Below are 19606 nucleotides of genomic sequence, written 5' to 3'. Positions count from 1 at the left end.
TAAAGACAAATTTCCATATTCACCCTCTCCCAACAATCTCAACCACAGAGGCTCTTCATGTATTTGGTGTATTTGCATTTTTTCCTTCCCTTCTTTTCTTCATTTTCTTTGGTTTTGTCAGAGAAATGCTACACCAGAATTTCCCCAATTTATGCTCTGCCTTAGTACGGAGTCTTCAGGACAAAAAGGAGGTTTTTTTTTTTTTTTTAATTTTTTTTCAACGTTTTTTATTTATTTTTGGGACAGAGAGAGACAGAGCATGAACGGGGGAGGGGCAGAGAGAGAGGGAGACACAGAATCGGAAACAGGCTCCAGGCTCCGAGCCATCAGCCCAGAGCCCGACGCGGGGCTCGAACTCACGGACCGCGAGATCGTGACCTGGCTGAAGTCGGACGCTTAGCCGACTGTGCCACCCAGGTGCCCCCAAAAAGGAGGTTTTAAGACGAACAATTAAGAAGTCTCTCTAAGTAATAAAATGAACAGGATTTTAAGATTCTAAATCATTTCAAGAAGACTTTACTTGGACCAAATTCAGTTCCAACACTTTCCAAAACATAGGTAACTAAACACAAATCAATCATCATTACTAAAAAAAAAAATCTAGAAATTAGAATTTGCTTTAGAGCACGTGTAAGAAAATGGTTAATAAACCTCTGTTAGTTACAACGGCCCCCTTACAGATAATAAGCTTTAGTGGCAATTTAGGTGAAGCAGTTCCTTTCGAGATTATGCATGTATAAAATAAGCTGAACACCTGAGTGTGTCTCCACCTGCCACACTGGGGTAGGATATCCTCTGCCCAGATATTTATGTTAAAGCATATATATGAAATTGGGGCACGTGGGTGGCTCAGTCGGCTAAGTGCCTGACTTTATTTAGCTCAGGTCATGATCTCCCGGTCTGTGGGTCCAAGCCCCTCATTGGGCTCTGTGCTGACAGCTCAGAGTCCGTGTCTCTCCCCCCCCCCCCTCCTCCACTAGTACTCGGTCTTTCTGTCTCTCAAAAATAAACATTAAAAAACACTAAAAAATATATATGAAATATATATCATATATATATAAATATTATTCATCTTCATAGGGGGGAGAATAGGAAGAAAAGGTATGTTTGTTGTTGTTTTGTGGTCTGACTGGGCTCACTCCCCCCAGGAAAACATGCACTTGATCGTATGATTTACTAAGGCATTTGTATGCGTTTGCTAGGGCCTCCTTTACAAGGTACCGCAGACTGGGGGGCTTAAACGGTGGAGATGAATTTTCTCACAGCTCTGGAGGCTAGACAGCCAGGATGAGGGTGTCAGCAGGTCGGGTTTCTTCTCCTCAGCGTGTGCATGGCCTGTGTCCTGTGTGAGCTCCCGTCTGGTGTCTCTTTGTGTGTCCTGATCTCTCCTTCTTCTCCTTCTTCTCCTCCTCCTCCTCTTCTTCATCTTCTTCTTTTCCTCCTCCTCCTCCCTCCTCCTCCTCCTCCTCTTCTTCTTCTTCTTCTTCTTCTCCTTTTCCTCCTCCTCTTCTTCATCTTCTTTTTCTCCTCCTCCTCCTCCCCCCTCCTCCTCCTCCCCCCTCCTCCTCCCCCCTCCTCCTCCTCCCCCTCCTCCTCCTCCCTCCTCCTCCTCCTCCTCTTCTTCTTCTTCTTCTTCTTCTCCTTTTCCTCCTCCTCTTCTTCATCTTCTTTTTCTCCTCCTCCTCCTCCCCCCTCCTCCCCCTCCCCCTCCTCCCCCTCCTCCCCCTCCCCCTCCTCCCCCTCCCCCTCCTCCTCCTCCCCCTCCTCCTCCTCCCCCTCCTCCTCCTCCTCCTCCCCTTCTCCTTCTCCTTCTTTTAATGATTTACTTTTGAGAGGCAGAGACAGACCATGATGGGGGAGGGGCAGAAAGCGAGGGAGACACAGAATCCGAAGCAGGCTCCAGACACTCTGAGCTGTCTGCACAGAGCCCGACGTGGGGCTCGAACTCACAGACCGTGAGATCATGACCTGAAGTCGGACGCTTAGCGGACGGAGCCACCCAGGCGCCCCCCCCCAACCTCTTCTTCTTACAAGGACACCAGGCATAGTGTATTGGGGCCCACTCCGCTGGCCTCATTTTAACTTCATCACTTGTGCAGAGGCCCCATCTGCAAATACAGCCACATTCTGAGCTTCTGGGGGTTAGGACTTCCGCGTATGAATTTTTCGGGGGGGGGGGTGGAGTGGGCACACAATTCAGTCCATAACAACATGCTTCCCTATAGTTATTCTAAGGAGATTAGAGGTGCACGTTTTTAATTCTTTCTTCCCAGGAAAAGAGTCCGCCATTCAACGATTTGAGTCAGCACACACACAGCCCTCCAGCCACCCCCCGCCTTGCTCAACACACAGTCTTCATCGCCGCCTCTAAGGCTGCGCTGCACCTGCTCTCCCCAGCCTCCCCTACACTCCCGTGATCTCGCTGCTCCAGGGCCAGGGCCACGGCACGGGCCTCCCAACCTGACGGTCTGCGCACTCGCACCCCCGCTTTGCGCAGTGCTCCTGCCGCACTCCCTCCCTCCTCCGGTTCTTCCTCCTTGAAACGCCACCTTCTCCCGAGAAGGTCCCCGACCAACCTTCTCATTGATAGTCCTCTGTCCTGATCTTCCCTAATTTTTTTTTTTTTTCTGTAGCGTTCACCAACATACTTGATATTTTCTTGGTTGGTCCTATTTGGAAGAATACAATCAGTGGTCAGGAGCCCAGGCCGTGGAGGCAGCGGGCGTTCGTCAGGGACGGCTACACTACCCTCCCAGGGTTGGTCCTGGGCAACGCTCTCACCCACGTTGAGCCTCTCCGGCGACCGTGAGAAACTGGGATTCATTACCTTCTGAAAGGGGCGGCCAGGCGACAGCAGCGGGATCCAGGTTTTGTAGTTCGGGGTTCAAATCCGGGCTGAGACAGGGTGTCGCAACTGACTGACCGGGTCTGCTCTGCAGGGAACGGTGGGGGGCTGTCACAAGTGCGGGCGGAGGCCCGGACGCCGTGAGTCGGCCTCTGGAGGGTCCTGGGTCACGTCACGCTTCTCCGTTTTCTCCTCCCTGCCGCTGCGCGCGGATCACCTTTGAAACCAGTTGTCACAGAAAGCGGTCACGACTTAGGTCGCCTCTGCGAATGTCAGCGCTGAAAAGAAAAAAAAAAAATTGAAAATTAAAAAAATACAACTGGAAGCACGTTGGAAAACCAAGACCGCATCGCCGCTGGCTGGAATACCGGTTTGGCCGTCTACTTTGTCTTGTGATTTCACTGTCCGTCTTCGCCCTGCGTTTTCAGAAGCTTCTTAGAACAGCGTCGGAAGGGGGCGTGAAACGATCTGGCAAAGCGGTGGCCCCTCATCCCCGGGCGATCCGGGCCAAGCCCCCGGGGGTCGCCCGCCCCGCCGACGGTGCACGTTCCCCGACGGCCCGCCCGGGACCGAGTCCCGCCGGCAGTGAGGCGCGGCCACCGACTCACCGCACGGACTCCTCACAGAACCCTGAGGACGACGGGCTGTGGTGGAAGCGCCGGCCTCGCCGCCCCGGGGCTCCCGCCGTCCGTCGGTGACGGCGGGAGACGACACAGCGCCCCCGCGAGGCGACACCCGAGCTGGGCGCGTGCGCGTCACGAGGAAGCCAGGGCGGCGCTCACGCCCGACGGGAGGAGAAGCGCGCGGCTGACCTCTGACCCGAGGACGGTGACGTGACGTGGCGTCGGGACGCTCGATAGGCCGCGTCAGCCTCGGACGCCAGGGGAGCTGCCCGCCTTGCGGCTGGCGGTGGCTGCGTCGGCGGTGCGCCCTCACGGATGCCGCTGAGCTGAGCCGCGTGACTCAAGGTAGGCTGTGGTGACGGGCGCCCGGGACGCGTGACGTGACGGAGGGAGACCCAGCAGCCCACCCCGGCTGTGGGAGACCGAGACCGGGGCGGGGGTGGGGGTGGGGGTGGGGGTCTGACGCGCGCCTGGGGCACCGGGCGCCCTTCCGCTCGGAGAGGGAGGCTCGGCGGAGGTGATGTCAGAGGGCGGGACGTGCCGCCTTCCGGCCCAGTCCCTCCCGGCCCCCTGCGGCGAGCGTCCCCTGCCTGCTCAGAGGTTGAGGGGCTGTGTCCGTGGCGGTGGTCCCTGTCCCCTGCTGCCCAGCGCCCCCCAGCGCGCCGGGAGTGGGGCCTGCACCGCGCTCTGGGAGACCTGGGCGAGGCCACGCCTGAGTTTATAACCCAGCAAACCGCCGCCATCTGACTTGGGGGAGCTCGGCTGACCTCTGGGCGCAGGGCCTGCAGACACCCTCCTCGCGAGGCCATCACCGCCACCGTCTGACTTGGAGGAGCACGGCTGAGGCTGACCGGGCCCACCCTCTGGGCGCAGGGCCTGCAGACAGCCTCCTCCCGAGGCCGTCACCGCCGCCGTCTGACTTGGAGGAGCGCGGCTGAGGCTGACCGGGCCCACCTTCTGGGCGCAGGGCCTGCAGACAGCCTCCTCCCGAGGCCGTCACCGCTGCCATCTGACTTGGAGGAGCTCGGCTGACCTCTGGGCGCAGGGCCTGCAGACACCCTCCTCGCGAGGCCATCACCGCCACCGTCTGACTTGGAGGAGCACGGCTGAGGCTGACCGGGCCCACCCTCTGGGCGCAGGGCCTGCAGACAGCCTCCTCCCGAGGCCGTCACCGCCGCCGTCTGACTTGGAGGAGCGCGGCTGAGGCTGACCGGGCCCACCCTCTGGGCGCAGGGCCTGCAGACAGCCTCCCCCCGAGGCCGTCACCGCCGCCGTCTGACTTGGAGGAGCGCGGCTGACCTCTGGGCGCAGGGACTGCAGACAGCCTCCTCCCGAGGCCGTCACCGCCGCTATCTGACTTGGAGGAGCTCGGCTGACCTCTGGGCGCAGGGCCTGCAGACACCCTCCTCGCGAGGCCATCACCGCCACCGTCTGACTTGGAGGAGCACGGCTGAGGCTGACCGGGCCCACCCTCTGGGCGCAGGGCCTGCAGACAGCCTCCTCCCGAGGCCGTCACCGCCGCCATCGGACTTGGAGGAGCACGGCTGAGGCTGACCGGGCCCACCCTCTGGGCGCAGGGCCTGCAGACAGCCTCCTCCTGAGGCTATTACCGTTCTGGAGACAGGCTTTCTTCCTCCCGCCTCCTCCCAGCGAGGAAGTGCCTACAATCTCACCTCTTAAATGACCTTTTAAGGCCTCGCAAACCTGAGCAAAGGAAGGGACGGAGTCAGCACTGATTTCCTAAACTGTTACTCCAAGGGGAGTAATTGCAACCTGCCTTGTTTTTCTTCTAGAAAGAAGTAGTAAAGGAATCCCATAAATTGGGAAGGAGGAATACCTTCTTTCTCAAAAGGGGTGAGAACTGTAGTGAAACAGTTAAAATAGCACAAATTAAAGTTGAGTGGAATCTCCTGTAAAATCAAACCAAGACAAAGGGTAGTAAATATCACTCTGAAGAAAACAACAACAACGACAACACCACTGTCTTTCCAGCAATAACACCGATTAATAAAAATTATATCTATCAAGCAACAGTATTTGGGTTGAATTTAGTATGTTTTCTTAACTTCACTCTCAAAAGGAAAACGATATATTTTTTTCTAAACACGCTGATGCATCCTGAAAATTATAGTTAAGGTGTTACCTCAAAAGTAGGGTCACCCCAACTTGAGACCACATGAAATAGAAAGTATAGTTATTTCTTAATGTTTTTAGTGTCAGAATGTAAATAGTGTCATATAAATACACAGTGTCATTTCCCAACTTTCCACATGAGACTTCCCTCTGTCCCATTTTTTTTCTCTCAGCTGCTCAGGTTGTGTCTCCTTTCTACATGGTCACTCAGTAGTCAGGAAAAGAAAGTAACTTTGACTTTATCCAAGGACAAGTACCATCTTCAGGCCTCCGTTGCCAAGACGTGCGTCATCCTTACGGCAGATTCCCGCAAGTCTCCTTGTCAGTTGAAAACCTTCAGAAAGTTGAATCTGCACAGGGGATGCTCACAGTGAAATCTTCCATCCAATGACTGCTTTGAGATCGGTTGTTTTGTGAGTGTGCAGGGCGGTCTTTCCTCTGCATTTTGTGGACACTTAATGATTCGATTAAATCTCCATGAAACTTTAATCTAATCGTTGCTATAATACGGATGTTGGGAGCATGCTTTGGAATCAGAAGCCTGAATGTGAGCCTTACTTCTGCCACGAATTAGCATCTTAGTCGTTTGCTGTGCATCTCAGTGTGTCCATCTGTCAAATGGGGACGTGTGAAGCATTTGCGTTTGCAGCAGTAGTGAAAAACAATAAAGTGCCAATCAGTGTTTACTGAGACAGTGGTTATGAATACTATTTTTAATATGCCGATAACTGATTTGGAGAAGTCAGAAATATTTTCAGGCCTCAGCACTTTCACGTAACGAGGTGTAGGGGTTGGGCTAAGTTGTCAGTAATGCCCTTTAAAAGCTAATAATTCTGTGATTCTAAGGCAGGGGATATAGGGTCTGAAAGGTCTGTTACATAGTTTCTATTCAGATATTAGGATAGTAAAAGACAGGATAAAATAGGCAGAGAGGGAAAGATTAGGACCTGAGGTCCCTGGGTGGGGAAAGACATAGTTTGGAACAGTTCTGGGAGTGTCTGACCACAGCACACTCCCTTGGTCACAAGGTTCCTCTTCAGAATGTAACAGACCCCACCTACCCACACTCAGGTTCCCGTGAGGAATTTGACAAAAGACCTGACTAAAAATAAGTAGACCGCAAGATGTTGACCCACAGGGAATGGTATGGCCATAGACCACCCCTCATACAATGGAAACGAGCCAATCAGGAATGGACAACCCAACACCTACAACCATCCAGCCAGTGAGGCTAGGACCTGAGAACGAACCGGGGGAAGGGGAGGGGGTACTGACCAGAGCCTTGTAAGACAAGGACCCTTGCCTATAGTCACGGGCATTCACTTTCTAATGCCCCCTGTCTATAAAGAGTGCTTTCCTAGTGCTCTTACTCTCTGACCTTATACTCTAATAAACTTTCACTTGCTGCTCATTTTGTGTCCACCTCTTTGTTCTTCGAAACGGCAAGACAACGAATCCTGGGTATTGAGGTCAAAAGTCCTGCAACAATATCTACGCAGAGTTCCCAACTCCCACTCTTAAAAATAATGCATGATAGAAGTGATGTAAAATAGTGGAACGTGCGTGCAGAGGATTTCAGGAGACACGTGCTTAACTTACACTCAAGCCAGATAGTGGCCAGCTTTGCCCTTTTGTCAAGTCACACACGTGGCGTATAATCTCCATTACAGGTGCACCGGAAGATGTGCCAGCTTACCGTCTTGTGCCAGACAAAAAGTGAACAATATGATGATTTTAGCAGCTTTCGCAGACCTGTCACGGAGTTCCAGGACTCCCCGTATGCTCCAGACTTGGATATACGCTCTAGCACAGTGAGACTGCGGTCAGCACATCAAATGTTACCCATCAGGCTTAATGTACAAGACGCAATGCCAATGATCAACTTTACCCCATTCCTCCCAGGAAACCTCTGATTTCCCTCAAACTTAATAAGAGAAAAGAGACGTCCCGGAGAGTCTTTCAGCACTTGGTAGACAAAAATAACAAGGCACAAGTTATGTAACCTTCAGCAAGCTCTTAGGCTAAGTTTACAACATTTGGTAATCTCTAATTTGCATGTGCTTTCTTTGGATTTTTAAGTCTGTCCGGTTTTGTCTGGTTTTGGAGCATCATCTTTGGAAGGACGGCAAACAATTCTTTTGAAATTTTGACAAGTGTCACCGACCCACTCGGATGGGTTGGAGCTGCACTTTTACACCTACCTTCGTTTTTCAAACAAAATGCCGGAGTGAAACCTGTAGGGATTTATGAGGAGTGAACTGAAGATTTTCTTTGTCTGTTTCCTTTGACCCAGCATTTGAGAGCACTAAGTGATGTGGTTAGCTGTGAGTGTGGCTTGGCATCCAGAAAAATGTTTTATACTCTAAAGTGGGCAAAGTCTCTGACTGTGGTATGATAGAACCCTCAGTGAAATGTATTTTGGCAACATTGTTATTTTTGCAGTGTTTAGTATTGTTTATTGTAGCCTGCTTTTTGGTGGATCTTTTATATTTATGTCTCTGTGTCCTGTGATGGCTTAAACATGTATATCTTTCTTCCTTTGAGATGGCCAAGCAGTTGTGCACTGAAGAGGTACTTCCTGGTGATTCATTCATTAATAAAATACAAAATTCTTTTGTAAACTCTTCTTGGACAAATTGATGAAACTTAAAAAAACTGTTTTCCTCTGAATAAAACAACTTTTGTTTGTGTTTAGATATATAGTAAAAAAAAAAAAAACAACCCTCAGTATTTCATTCCATTTTAAACCAGTTCCCTTGTCCTACTCATTTTATGTGGAACAATTGAATACTCAGAGAAGTGAAATAAACCCATAGGCTTTATAGATCATTTAGTCCATTATAACTTTTTATAAAATCTTAGAATTACTTCGATCATATGAGTTTATCTGGATAAACATATATATTTAATAGCTAAAAGTATTCTTAGAGATAGATATCATAAGACTAATTTTTCCAGACCTGTGCGTTGTTCCTTTGAAATCTAAAAGTACGTTGGATGTATTGTCAACAGTATTCACAGCATCAATGTAAGTGCATTCTTGAATAAGATCTTACTTGGTGTCCAGACATCACATGGACCAGTACAAAATAAGAGCAATTTATATCCAAAAGGTCTGCTGCTTTGGGAGTGACAAAATAATATTTTATAAATATATTCCACATATAATTTTTTTAAATAAACACAGATCATCTCAATAAGCTCGATATGTTTTTATTGATTCTTGTCCCATCCAAATGTTTTTGGGGAGCTTCCTGTTTCTCTGTGGGACCTCAGTGTATGGCAGATCTGTCCTGGAGGTTCTGGAAAGTTCATCATCCTCTAGATCCTCGTTTCCATGTGTCAGAACAAAATTAACCTGTCCTGTCTTTTTCCCTCAGTCCCTCATCCTGCTAAAGTCATTATGGGTGACATGTTATACTTTTAAATAGCACATTTTTACATATTTCTGAAGTTAATGCTTTCATGTAAGAAGTGGGCAGAAGTCTCAGACTTTTTTCAGGTCAGTTGAAAAGAGAGCTTTGAGCAGGTAAGCTGGTTTATTATTTTTTGAATCATATTCTATTATGCTGCTACTTGCCATTTACTGTGCATTGATCTACTTTGGAGAGAACTGACTTAAGTATGTGTAGAGGGTCAGATAATTTTCCAGGACTTCTTGGCCACTGTACCCAACTAATGGATGTTTGAATAAGAGAAGACACATATCACATGGAGTTTGGACTTGGCCCACATTTGTACAAGGGTGTCTCTGTTTCAGGGAGGAAAAGAATGATGTATACATGGCTGGCACTTTAAAGAAACACCAGCCTGTCTAGCCAGTCATTAGTGAGGTATGCTGTTGACTCAGTGGAGGACTTCCAGGTATGCGCTGGTCTGTCCTTGAGTTAGCGGTGAATTAAGCCCTAACCTAGGCCGGGCAGTGCCCAGACGGCAAGAAGGTACTGAATGTTGTCTCTCCATAGGGTCTGGTTTGTACCCAAAGTTAAAAAGAAGTGTGCAGAGGTGATTTCAGTACTTCTGAGATTTTAAGAGGATAAGGGTATATTATTATTATTTTTTTAAATTCAACTTAGTTAACATACAGCATAGTCTTGGCTTTAGGAGTAGAACCCAGTGATTCATCACTTAGGTATAACACCCAGTGCTCATCCCAGCAAGTCCCCTTCTAATGCCCATTGCTCATTTACCCCACCCCCACCCACCTCCCCTCCAGCAACCCGCAGTTTGTTCTCTATATTTAAGTCTTTTATGCTTGTCTCCCTCTCTGTTTTTATCTTATTTTTCATTCTTTTACCCTATGTTCATCTGTTTTGTTTCTTAAATTCCATGTATGAGTGAAATCATATGATACCTATCTTTTTCTGACTAATTTCACTTAGCATAATACCTTCCAGTTCTATCCACGTTGTTGCAAATGGCAAGATTTCAAAGATCTCGTTCTTTTTCATCGCCAAGTAGTATAGTAGTATTCCGGTGTGTGTGTGTGTGTGTACCACATCTTTTTTATCCATTCATCAGTTGATGGACATTTGGACTCTTTCCACTAATTGGCTATTGTTGATAATGCGACTATAAACATGCTTCGAATCAGCGTTTTTGTATCCTTTGGGTAAATACCTAGTAGTGCAATTGCTGGGTCGTAGGGTAGTTCTATTTTTAAACTTTTTGAGGAACCTCCATACTGTTCTCCACAGTGGCTCACAAGTTTGGATTCCCACCAACAGTACAAAAGGGTTCCTCAGGATAAGGGTGTATTCTTTTCAAAAAGCACTGAATTTGGAAACAAGTGAAACATTAAGAATGAAGAAAGCCCTACAAAGTTAGTTATTACAGATCTCACATTCTGTTTTAGGCTCCACCGCTGTGATGGTGCAAATGCATCCATGAATATTCGGGACCCTACTTTGTCTGTAGTTCTCCCCCTCCCACCTCAGAGGAGCTCTTCCCTCTTCCTGTCCTTTTCAGGCCAGTGTTCTCAGAAAGCTCATGTTCTCTTAAAATAGTTCTCATCTTAGCAGGCCAGTTGTTGAGATAAGTTGACTGTTGTCCCAGTCAAAGACCATCAAAATCTGTAGGAATGATCTCTGATTCCAGGATTGAGTCTCCAGGCCATGAACTCCTTTAAACACAATAGGCTCTCCTTAAAACACAATTTTAAACACAATAGGCTCTCCTTAAAAAGGAAAGGCCTTTCTCAAGAGTTTCTCAGTTTATATTAAAAATTCAAAAACTACACTGGCAAGTACAAAAAATCCAACACGTTCCACTTTCTGCCTTCACTTTATATAATCCCACACGGCACAGCTTATCACATCATCCTTTCTTCCTTGGCCAGTGGGTCTTACTGGTTCCTGATGATAAGCCACCTTCTACTTTTGTTCTTAATTTCCTCTGTCCTAAGCCCTTCTTGCTTCATTTAAAGCCCAGCCCAAAGGCCATAAAAGCTTTCTTGACAATCACTGCACTCAAGAAGACTTCGATTTCCAAATGTCTATGCTCCCATGGTCTAGCCCATGAAGTTCAGTACTTGCCAATGGACGTGCTTTATGATAATGTAATAGTACTTAACAGTATGCTTTTCATATTGAAGGCACTGTTTAGGTGCTAAACAAATGTTACTTAATCCCCCCAGCAATCATATGAGGCAGACTTTTTCTTCTTTAGAAAAGGAGAGGCAGAGACTGGGACCGTCCCTAGCAGTCAAAGAACTGCCTGTGATCTTGACCGCCATGTTCCTCTGTGAAGACTGTCATCTTTCTAAGTATTATATCTTCCATAGTACTCAGCAGAGAGTTGTATTTGTGTGTGTGTGCGTGTGTATTATCACTAAATAGTGACCGATTTAATGTCAAATTTTAAAAGACCAATTATATTATACTTGGATGTACATAGTCTTACATTATTTTACAATGATGTTGATATCTGGAAGGAAATAGGAAAGAGTGACCACAGAAGTGTACTTAAATTCTTTATATCATAACATTACGTGATATCCAAGAGTTCCAGAAGAGCTGATTGGTGAATGTTTGGATTTTGGGCACTGCTGCTTCAGCTTATGGTGATGATACAACTTTTACATTAATTTAAAATTTTCCCTGTCACCTTGGCAAGATCCCAGAATGGTGCAGAAAGGGAGACAAAAACAGAAATGATGAGAAGATAATTACATGCTCAACCACACCAGAACAATTGCTCTAAGACCTAATATAGTGAGAAGGGTGCCATGAATCATGAATCATGAGGTAAAAGACAGCCTCCACGTTAAGTGGCTAACCACAGAAAGCTGCATGTAAACCAGTTAGCCCTTGAGAGAGACTCAGGATCTACAAATGCACAGCATGCATTTTTTTTAACCACTTACCTGGGAACAAGAGATAGTAATTGCAAAAATGAGATCACGAAAGTACTTACCCCGTGACCACATCGGGAGATGCTGGCCAAGTGCTAACTGTGCCAAGAATAAAAAATAAAAATAAACAAAGTGGGTGATTTCATATCCCAGATGAATGTCCAATTTACTGACTAACCCAAACATAATTTTCTTGACCACTGTAAGTGCAGTGGTATTTTCAGTGCTACATTAGTAGAAAAACAAATTGACACAAAACAATATTTCTTGTGTTCTTTCATCCTTTCCTCTCTCCCACCCTACTTGTGCTCAACCTTCTGATGCTGGAAGATGTGCCTGTAGTGTAGATGTGGCCCCTTGTACTTGAGAAGGTTTTCTCCAAATCTGTTCTATATAAATAGTTTTCAGGTTGATGGTCAAAGACTTTTGTGAAATGAAAGGGACCCAAACCTTTGACTGTCCTGTATATTTTGAATGCAGTATTGAGTTTATTAGAAAGCTAAAGAATAGTGAAGTACTGATATGTTAATAAGAAAAAGAACCCAATTTACTATCATTATTGGCAAACGTAGCAATTGCTACTGTAAAATCTCCTTCCCTGCCTCCATCTTAAAAACCTCGTACAGGGGCGCCTGGGTGGCGCAGTCGGTTAAGCGTCCGACTTCAGCCAGGTCACGATCTCGCGGTCTGTGAGTTCGAGCCCCGCGTCGGGCTCTGGACTGATGGCTCAGAGCCTGGAGCCTGTTTCCGATTCTGTGTCTCCCTCTGTCTCTGTCCCTCCCCTGTTCATGCTCTGTCTCTCTCTGTCCCAAAAATAAATAAACGTTGAAAAAAAAATTAAAAAAAAAAAACCTCGTACAATTTATTTTATTTTATTTTATTAAAAAAAATTTTTTTTAATGTTTATTTATTTTTGAGACAGGGAGAGACAGAGCATGAACGGGGGAGGGTCAGAGAGAGACAGACACACAGAATCGGAAACAGACTCCAGGCTCTGAGCTGTCAGCCCAGAGCCCAATGTGGGGCTCGAACTCATGGACCGCGAGATCGTGACCTGGCTGAAGTCGGACACTTAACCGACTGTGCCACCCACGCACCCCAAAACCTCATACAATTTAAAGGGTCAGTCACTTGATTCATACTTCTCTTTCCTTTAAAAAATATTTAAAAGTACAGTTGAATTAAATTTTTTTAATGTTTGTTTATTTTAGAGAGAGAGAGAGACAGCACGAGTGGGGGAGGGGCAGAGAGCAAGAGGGAGACAGAATCTGAAGCAGGCTCCAAGCTCCAAGCTGTCAGTACAGAGCCCAACATGGGGCTCGAACTCAGAAACCACAAGATCATGACCTGAGCCGAAGTCGGACGCCTAACCCCCTGAGCCACCCCGGCACCCCGAATTAAATTTTCTAAAGCCAAATTTTCTAAATTTTTGGTTTGACAAACGTTTACACTTGCAGTAGGCAGTTATATGTCATTTACAAATACTGATTTTAAAGGAAAGTTCCGAAGTGTTGGAAAGCTATCAATACTTGTTCTATACATTGTGAATAAAAAAGTGGGAATTATTTCAGGCAAAAGAAAAATGGGTCCATGATAAACACAGTACTGTAGTGGGCTTTATACGTAGTGGGCTTTTATATGCCCTAAAGTATTGTAGTGAGCTTTCTAGGTTGTTTAAAACTTAACATAATTTGCCTGTTAGTATTTGTCTATAATAATGAGTTTTCTTCAGCTACTTGCTCTGTACATACCACTGAGCGCAGGAAGTAGGAATTAAATATATATTCTAATTGGTTCATAAACTGTAATACAGCTTCACTCTTAATTCCACTTTCATTTAGACAAAGCAGTCATTTGATTTCAAATAACTCTGCGTGGGAAAACTCCTTAGATACAATTTACCACAGGGGACAATGACAAAACACCTTATATAAATTTTTGTGTAGAAAGATCAAATTATATTTTAAGGCACTCACAAAATATTTAAAATATGATTGTGTATTTTAAAGGAATTTTTGGGGTTATTTTGGAACCATACCACAAGAGAAGTTGTTGTTGCTGTTTTTGTTTGTTTGTTTTATTTAAATTTTAGTTAGCTAGTATACGGCGCAGTATTGGCTTCAGGAGTAGAATTCAGTGATTCATCACTTACATACGACACCCAATGCTCATCTCAGCAGGTGCCTTTCCGCAAGAGAGGTTTTAAAGGCAATTAGTTTTTTGAGGGAATAAGTAAGAATAGCTAGGTTTAAAAAAATTCCACAAATACAGGTCAGCTCTTTATTAGTAGATTATTTTGATAAGGTTCATTTGTAAGTTAATAGTTTGCAAGTTAGTGCACATGTTTAGAGATAGCAAAGTTGAAGGAAATTGCTAAATTTACCACATTAGAACTAAAAAATAGTAAAAAAAAAAAAAAGACATTCTTAACCACTAGAGTACTTACTTCCTAATTCATGAACTCCTTATTCTATGTAATAATGCTCCATAAATATTTTCAAATTTATGTCAAGAAGGTTGTTAAAAAGTCTAAAAAATAATATCTACACAGTGGTGATATTTGTGTGAAAAACTGGTAAGACAAAACCATATGTATATATTTATGTGCATAAATCTAGGTGTGACAGATTAACATGTCAACACATTTCTATTTCTCTTTCTCTCACTTGAACCTTAAGGGTACTCTCAGTCCACAGGGATGCAGAAGTTTAAAGAAACTGGTGACTTAAGTCTAAGATGGGAAGATTTTTGCTTCCTGCTCCCAAATGTCAAGAGACCATGTTTCTGCTCACAAGACTAGGAAAACAGGTCCAGAGAGAAAAGAGCTAGAAGACTAGAGTTTACATTGAAGAGGAGAAAGCCTCTTGATGGGACCAGGGAGTAAGGTAGAGGGGCCTTGGGCAGCACATCTGCTGGGTTAGACAACAGCTCCCTGCCATCCATCCCCTGGGGACATTTGTAAGCCCCCTAGCCCAGGGTTAGCGAATTGTATACGACGTGTGGGGATGACCAGCGTGGAAGTGTCCAGAGTCAGTTAGGAATTTTCCAAATATTTGAGGGAGGTGATGAAAAAATGTTTGGCGGGGGGCACCTCGGTGGCTCAGTCGGTTAACTGTCTGACTCTTGATTTGGGCTCAGGTCATGATCTCACGGTTTGTGGGTTAGAGCCCCATGTCAGGCTTTGCACGGGCAGTGCGGTGCCTGCTTGGGATTCTCTGTCCTTCTCTCTTTGCCCCTTTCCCACTTGCTGCCTTTCTCTCTCAAAATAAACAAACATTTAAGAAATGCTTGGGAAAGACCTAAAGGAAATACATGAAAGGGATAATCTCTGTGTCTAGGGCCACTTGTAGAATTGGGGTGGATGGAGCCAAGGAGAATTTTTGCTTCCTCTCTGGATTGAAGGTTGTAGAGCAAGAAAGTGTTCATTTAATGTTTCACATACTTCAAATAATTTTAAATCATTGATTTGATTAAAAAGAAAAAGCAACAGGGGCGCCTGGGTGGCTCAGTCAGTTGTGCGTCCAACTTCAGCTCAGGTCATGATCTCATGGCTCATGAGTTTGAGCCCCGGGTCGGGCTCTGTGCTGACCGCTGGGAGCCTGGAGCCTGCTTCAGATTCTGTGTCTCCCGTTCTCTCTGCCCCTCCCCTGCTCATACTCTATCTCTCTCTCTCTCAAAATAAATAAATGTTAAATAAAGTAAAAAAAAAAAACAAAACACCTGACAAATTCTAATAAAATATTTAAAATTTTTGGGGTGCCTGAGTGTCTCAGTTGATTAGTGTCCAATTCTTGGTTTCAGCTCGGGTCATGATCTCGCAATTCATCAGATCGAGCCCCACATCGGGCTCTATGCAGACAATGCGGAGCCTGCTTGGGATTCTCTCTCTTTCTATCTCTCTGCCCATCCTCTCTCTCTCCCTCTCTCTCTCTCAAAAATAAATAAACTTAAAAATATACTTGAAAATTTTTTCTTGATAGATGATGATTTTTAAAAAGAGGAAGTTTAAAAAGTGTTATGGGTTGAATGTCTGTATCCCCCCACCAAATTCATATGTTGAAATCCTAACCCCCACCGTGATTTTACACAGAAGTGGAGCCTTGGGGGATGATGAGGTCATGAGAGTGGGGCCCCCACGAGTGGTATTGGTGCCCCTATAAAGACCCCACAGAGCCCTTTCATCCCTGTAACCAGTGAGCGTATTGCAGGAGGAGAGCAGTGCGTGAACCAGGACGTGGGGCTCTCCCCTGACACCGGATGTCCCAGCTCCTTGGTCTGGGACTGTGAGAAATAAACTTCTGTTGTTTCTACACCACCAGTTAGTGGTGGTTTGTTACGGTAGCTTGAACAGAGTAGAACAGGAAGCCAATGAGGATTTTACCAGAGACGCTGAATGGGTCTTCACAGTATTGCCAAGAGGTTTGTAAGTTGTGTTAGTTACACCCAACTTCATGTCAAAGTACATTCTTACACGGCAATATCTCTAATTATTTATTATAACAGCATGTCAGATGTGATTTAGGTTGACTTGAGAGAAATGGAAAAAGAGCCAAAGCGAGAAGAAAAAGGGGAAGTACAAAGGGACGAAAAAGGATATGTGTATATAGCATCTGCTATTTATTGGCATTTTAGAGCATTTTCTCTATGCCAGCTCCTAATTTTAGCACTTTACATAAACTGTATAATTAACTCTTCAAAACAACTTCAAGAGATAGGTGTTAATATTACTCCATTTTACAAATGTGGATATTGAGAGACAAAAACACAGGCAACTTGCCCAAGGCCACAGAGCTGGGGAGGGTGAGGAGGTGAACCTTGAAAGTCTAGCTCTAGAAGTGGACTCCCAACCACCACATCAGATTCCATTCAGCGTATGTAATAAAAGTTAGCATGGAGGACATTCACTGAAGTCAGATATGGAAAGACAGAATTAATACAAGAAAAGGTTACAGGAGGGAATCGCTTCTGGATCAACCCATTTTTTAATTACCACTAGGTGGCAGCGGTGGCTCAGGGCGTCGTAATTATTTTCGGGAGCAAGAGGGTTAAACAATAGGCCTTGGGGTGATTGTGGAATGAGAAACCATACAACCTCAGTCATCAGTATGAGATGATTATAGATCAAATGTGACCCTTCACGGGACCTTTCTGACTCTGGCTTAAGACAAGTCATGGAATATTATTAATTCACATCTTCATCAGTTCTTTCTATTAACCTCACAATTTGTCAATTTGTCACTACAATTAGTAAAAATCATTGTCTTAATAAAGACATAATCCTGTGCCAAGTATCATGTATATATAAGTTAATAAAGGGACTCCCTCTTTTTTCTCCAGGGTCATTATCACAAAGATCACTGTACAACTCAAGGTTAAAGTAAAATGGCAGTTATTAGAAATATGCATGGTGTTGGGCTACAATCAACTGATATTTAGCTAGGAAATCTAGGATTTACTGAGTCTAATCACTCTGACTCCATGAAGTTCCTGAGAAGGAGATACTCACAAGAGGCAAACAGATGATAAACTAATTCCCACCCCTTTGTTAGGGTTGACTCCTACTAACTGCCCCCATTTGGAACTTGCTGGAAGACTGGACATTCACAGATGATCTGAACTCAAGCACCAAGTGGACCTTCTGCCTTCTTTTAGGGCCCTCTTGTTACTGCCAAGTGGTTTGCAAAATGGAATAAATGAGTTTATCTGTACGTCTAAATTATTCTTCCTGGGCTAGCTGAGAGCTCAGGATGGCAGGTCTGCATGAAGGGGCCGGATTCTGGGTCACTTTCCCTGTGGAAGCAGAAGAGCAGAAAGTGTAGGGGCAAAGTCCAAGAGAGAGAGCCACACCAACCATGGGGACTCTTGGCAGTGAGCGGTCAAAGATTAGCAGACGTGGTCTAACGAACTGTTCTGGAAGCCTGTCCCATCAACTCCACGCTGAGGGAGGCAGTCAATAGTAGGTGGGGAGAGAATTGAGAATCATGCCCTTCTCCACCATACAAACAAATAAAACGACGTGCACTTTCTCTTTTCCAGGGCCGTGCTACTCACTGAGAGCCATCAGCCATCAGCAGCTAGCGAGCACTTGAAAATGTGACTGAGAAACGGGTAAGACTAAGAATTTGATTTGATTTTAATTCATTTCAACTTCAACACTGAAACAATATAAAGTATTTTTCTGTTAAACACAGCTTTGTAGTTTTGGTAAGACTCATTGCACATTAACCATGGGACTGCATAAGATACGGCTGCATCCTCATGGAGGTGTTGATAGCACATCTTTCCTGGTGCTACGAACACATGGACCGTCAGTTGAATCAGTGTCGATTGACTCAGTTGCGATGATTTTTGGAATGTATTTATGTGAGCTTTTTATTTAGGCACTGCGAGTTACAGTAATACCTATGTAAATTGTAACTGGTAATTAGATTAAAATATTTTAATCAAACTACACTTAATTTATTTTTAGTGCTTTTCAAATTTAAAATAAAGGCATATATCTGATGCAAAGTCCGTTGGAAAGGAAGAACTAGCATTTTGATGGGAACGGTAAACAAACAAACAAACTTGAATATATGTGCAGATGTAACAATACGAGGCAATTACATTTTGTTGGGCAGATCCAAAAAACCAATGTTCAGAGATGTTTTTAGCAAATGTATAGTAAGTCTGATAATTAAATGTCTAAAAAACACATTTTAAATGATTTTTAATAGGAGCTGAGCTTGTAACCTTGACAAGTTATAAAATGGATACTTGCACACAAAAAATCATGTTTAGATGGTAAAAGAAGTCATTATTTCTGTTACGGCAATTTTGTTAGTTATAAGAAAAAGGTTAAAAAATATATTTGATAAAAAAGATCTTCAATGAAACTGTCAAACAATTACCAGTAAAACACAAATTCTTAAAAATATTAAAGATCAATTGGTTGAAAATCTGAGAAATGGAAATATTTTCTTTAGGTTTAGATGAGTCATGCAATATGAGATATTACTCACAATACCTTAGTTACAGTTTGTTTCAAAAGGCCTTCCAAGTTCACACACACACACACACACACACAAACTATTAGCAACTCATGACCTAGAAAATTAAGCTGTGTCGTACATTGTTTGGATTCTTACTTCTGTCAAGAAGAATTTTAAATAGGTTTCAAAAAATCAATTTCTCTCCTAATAGATTCTAGTTACATTAGGTCAAAAATTTTAATACATTGGAATTTTTAAAGCAGGAGACTGATGCTTTCCTTATAGCTTCATTCGACTGTAAGGTGCACATTGGAGATATTTGCACTCTGTTCTGAGGGTCTTAAAAGTGTCATGAATGCAGTTGTTGAAGTCATTCAAATTTAAACTTAAAGACCATCGATATACTTATATTCGAAGATCATGAACTATTTTATGGAACTATTGAAAGCAAAGACGATGGATTCATTAAATCTTGTGTTCTTTGCTACTGCTCATTACGTGAGTCATGGGGGAATTTTACAAAGATTTCTCGTATTGTTACCTCCATATAAAGATATTTTGAAACAAAAAGAAATAGAGATGAAAAACAGCAGTGGAACTTATGTTTTCTCACTTCTATCACACTGCAGAAAAATAGGCAAAATTTGAAGTTCTAAGAAAAGGAAGTGTTTGCAACCTAGCT

The 19606-nt window shown here is 44.5% G+C and overlaps 1 long non-coding RNA gene across 1 annotated transcript in view; it reads left to right on the top strand.

The window, feature by feature from the left end:
- Positions 1-3096: 3096 nt before the first annotated feature.
- LOC122492654 overlaps positions 3097-19606 on the top strand; it is a 123286-nt gene continuing 106776 nt past the window's right edge. The window contains exons 1-2 of the long non-coding RNA XR_006299725.1: positions 3097-3813; positions 17990-18061. This is a non-coding gene — a long non-coding RNA (uncharacterized LOC122492654). The remainder of the gene's footprint in view (positions 3814-17989; positions 18062-19606) is intronic.

Source organism: Prionailurus bengalensis, chromosome D2, assembly GCF_016509475.1.
Source record: "Prionailurus bengalensis isolate Pbe53 chromosome D2, Fcat_Pben_1.1_paternal_pri, whole genome shotgun sequence".
In the NCBI taxonomy this organism is placed as follows: Eukaryota; Metazoa; Chordata; class Mammalia; order Carnivora; family Felidae; genus Prionailurus; species Prionailurus bengalensis.
This window is presented reverse-complemented; position numbering and strand designations above follow the sequence as displayed.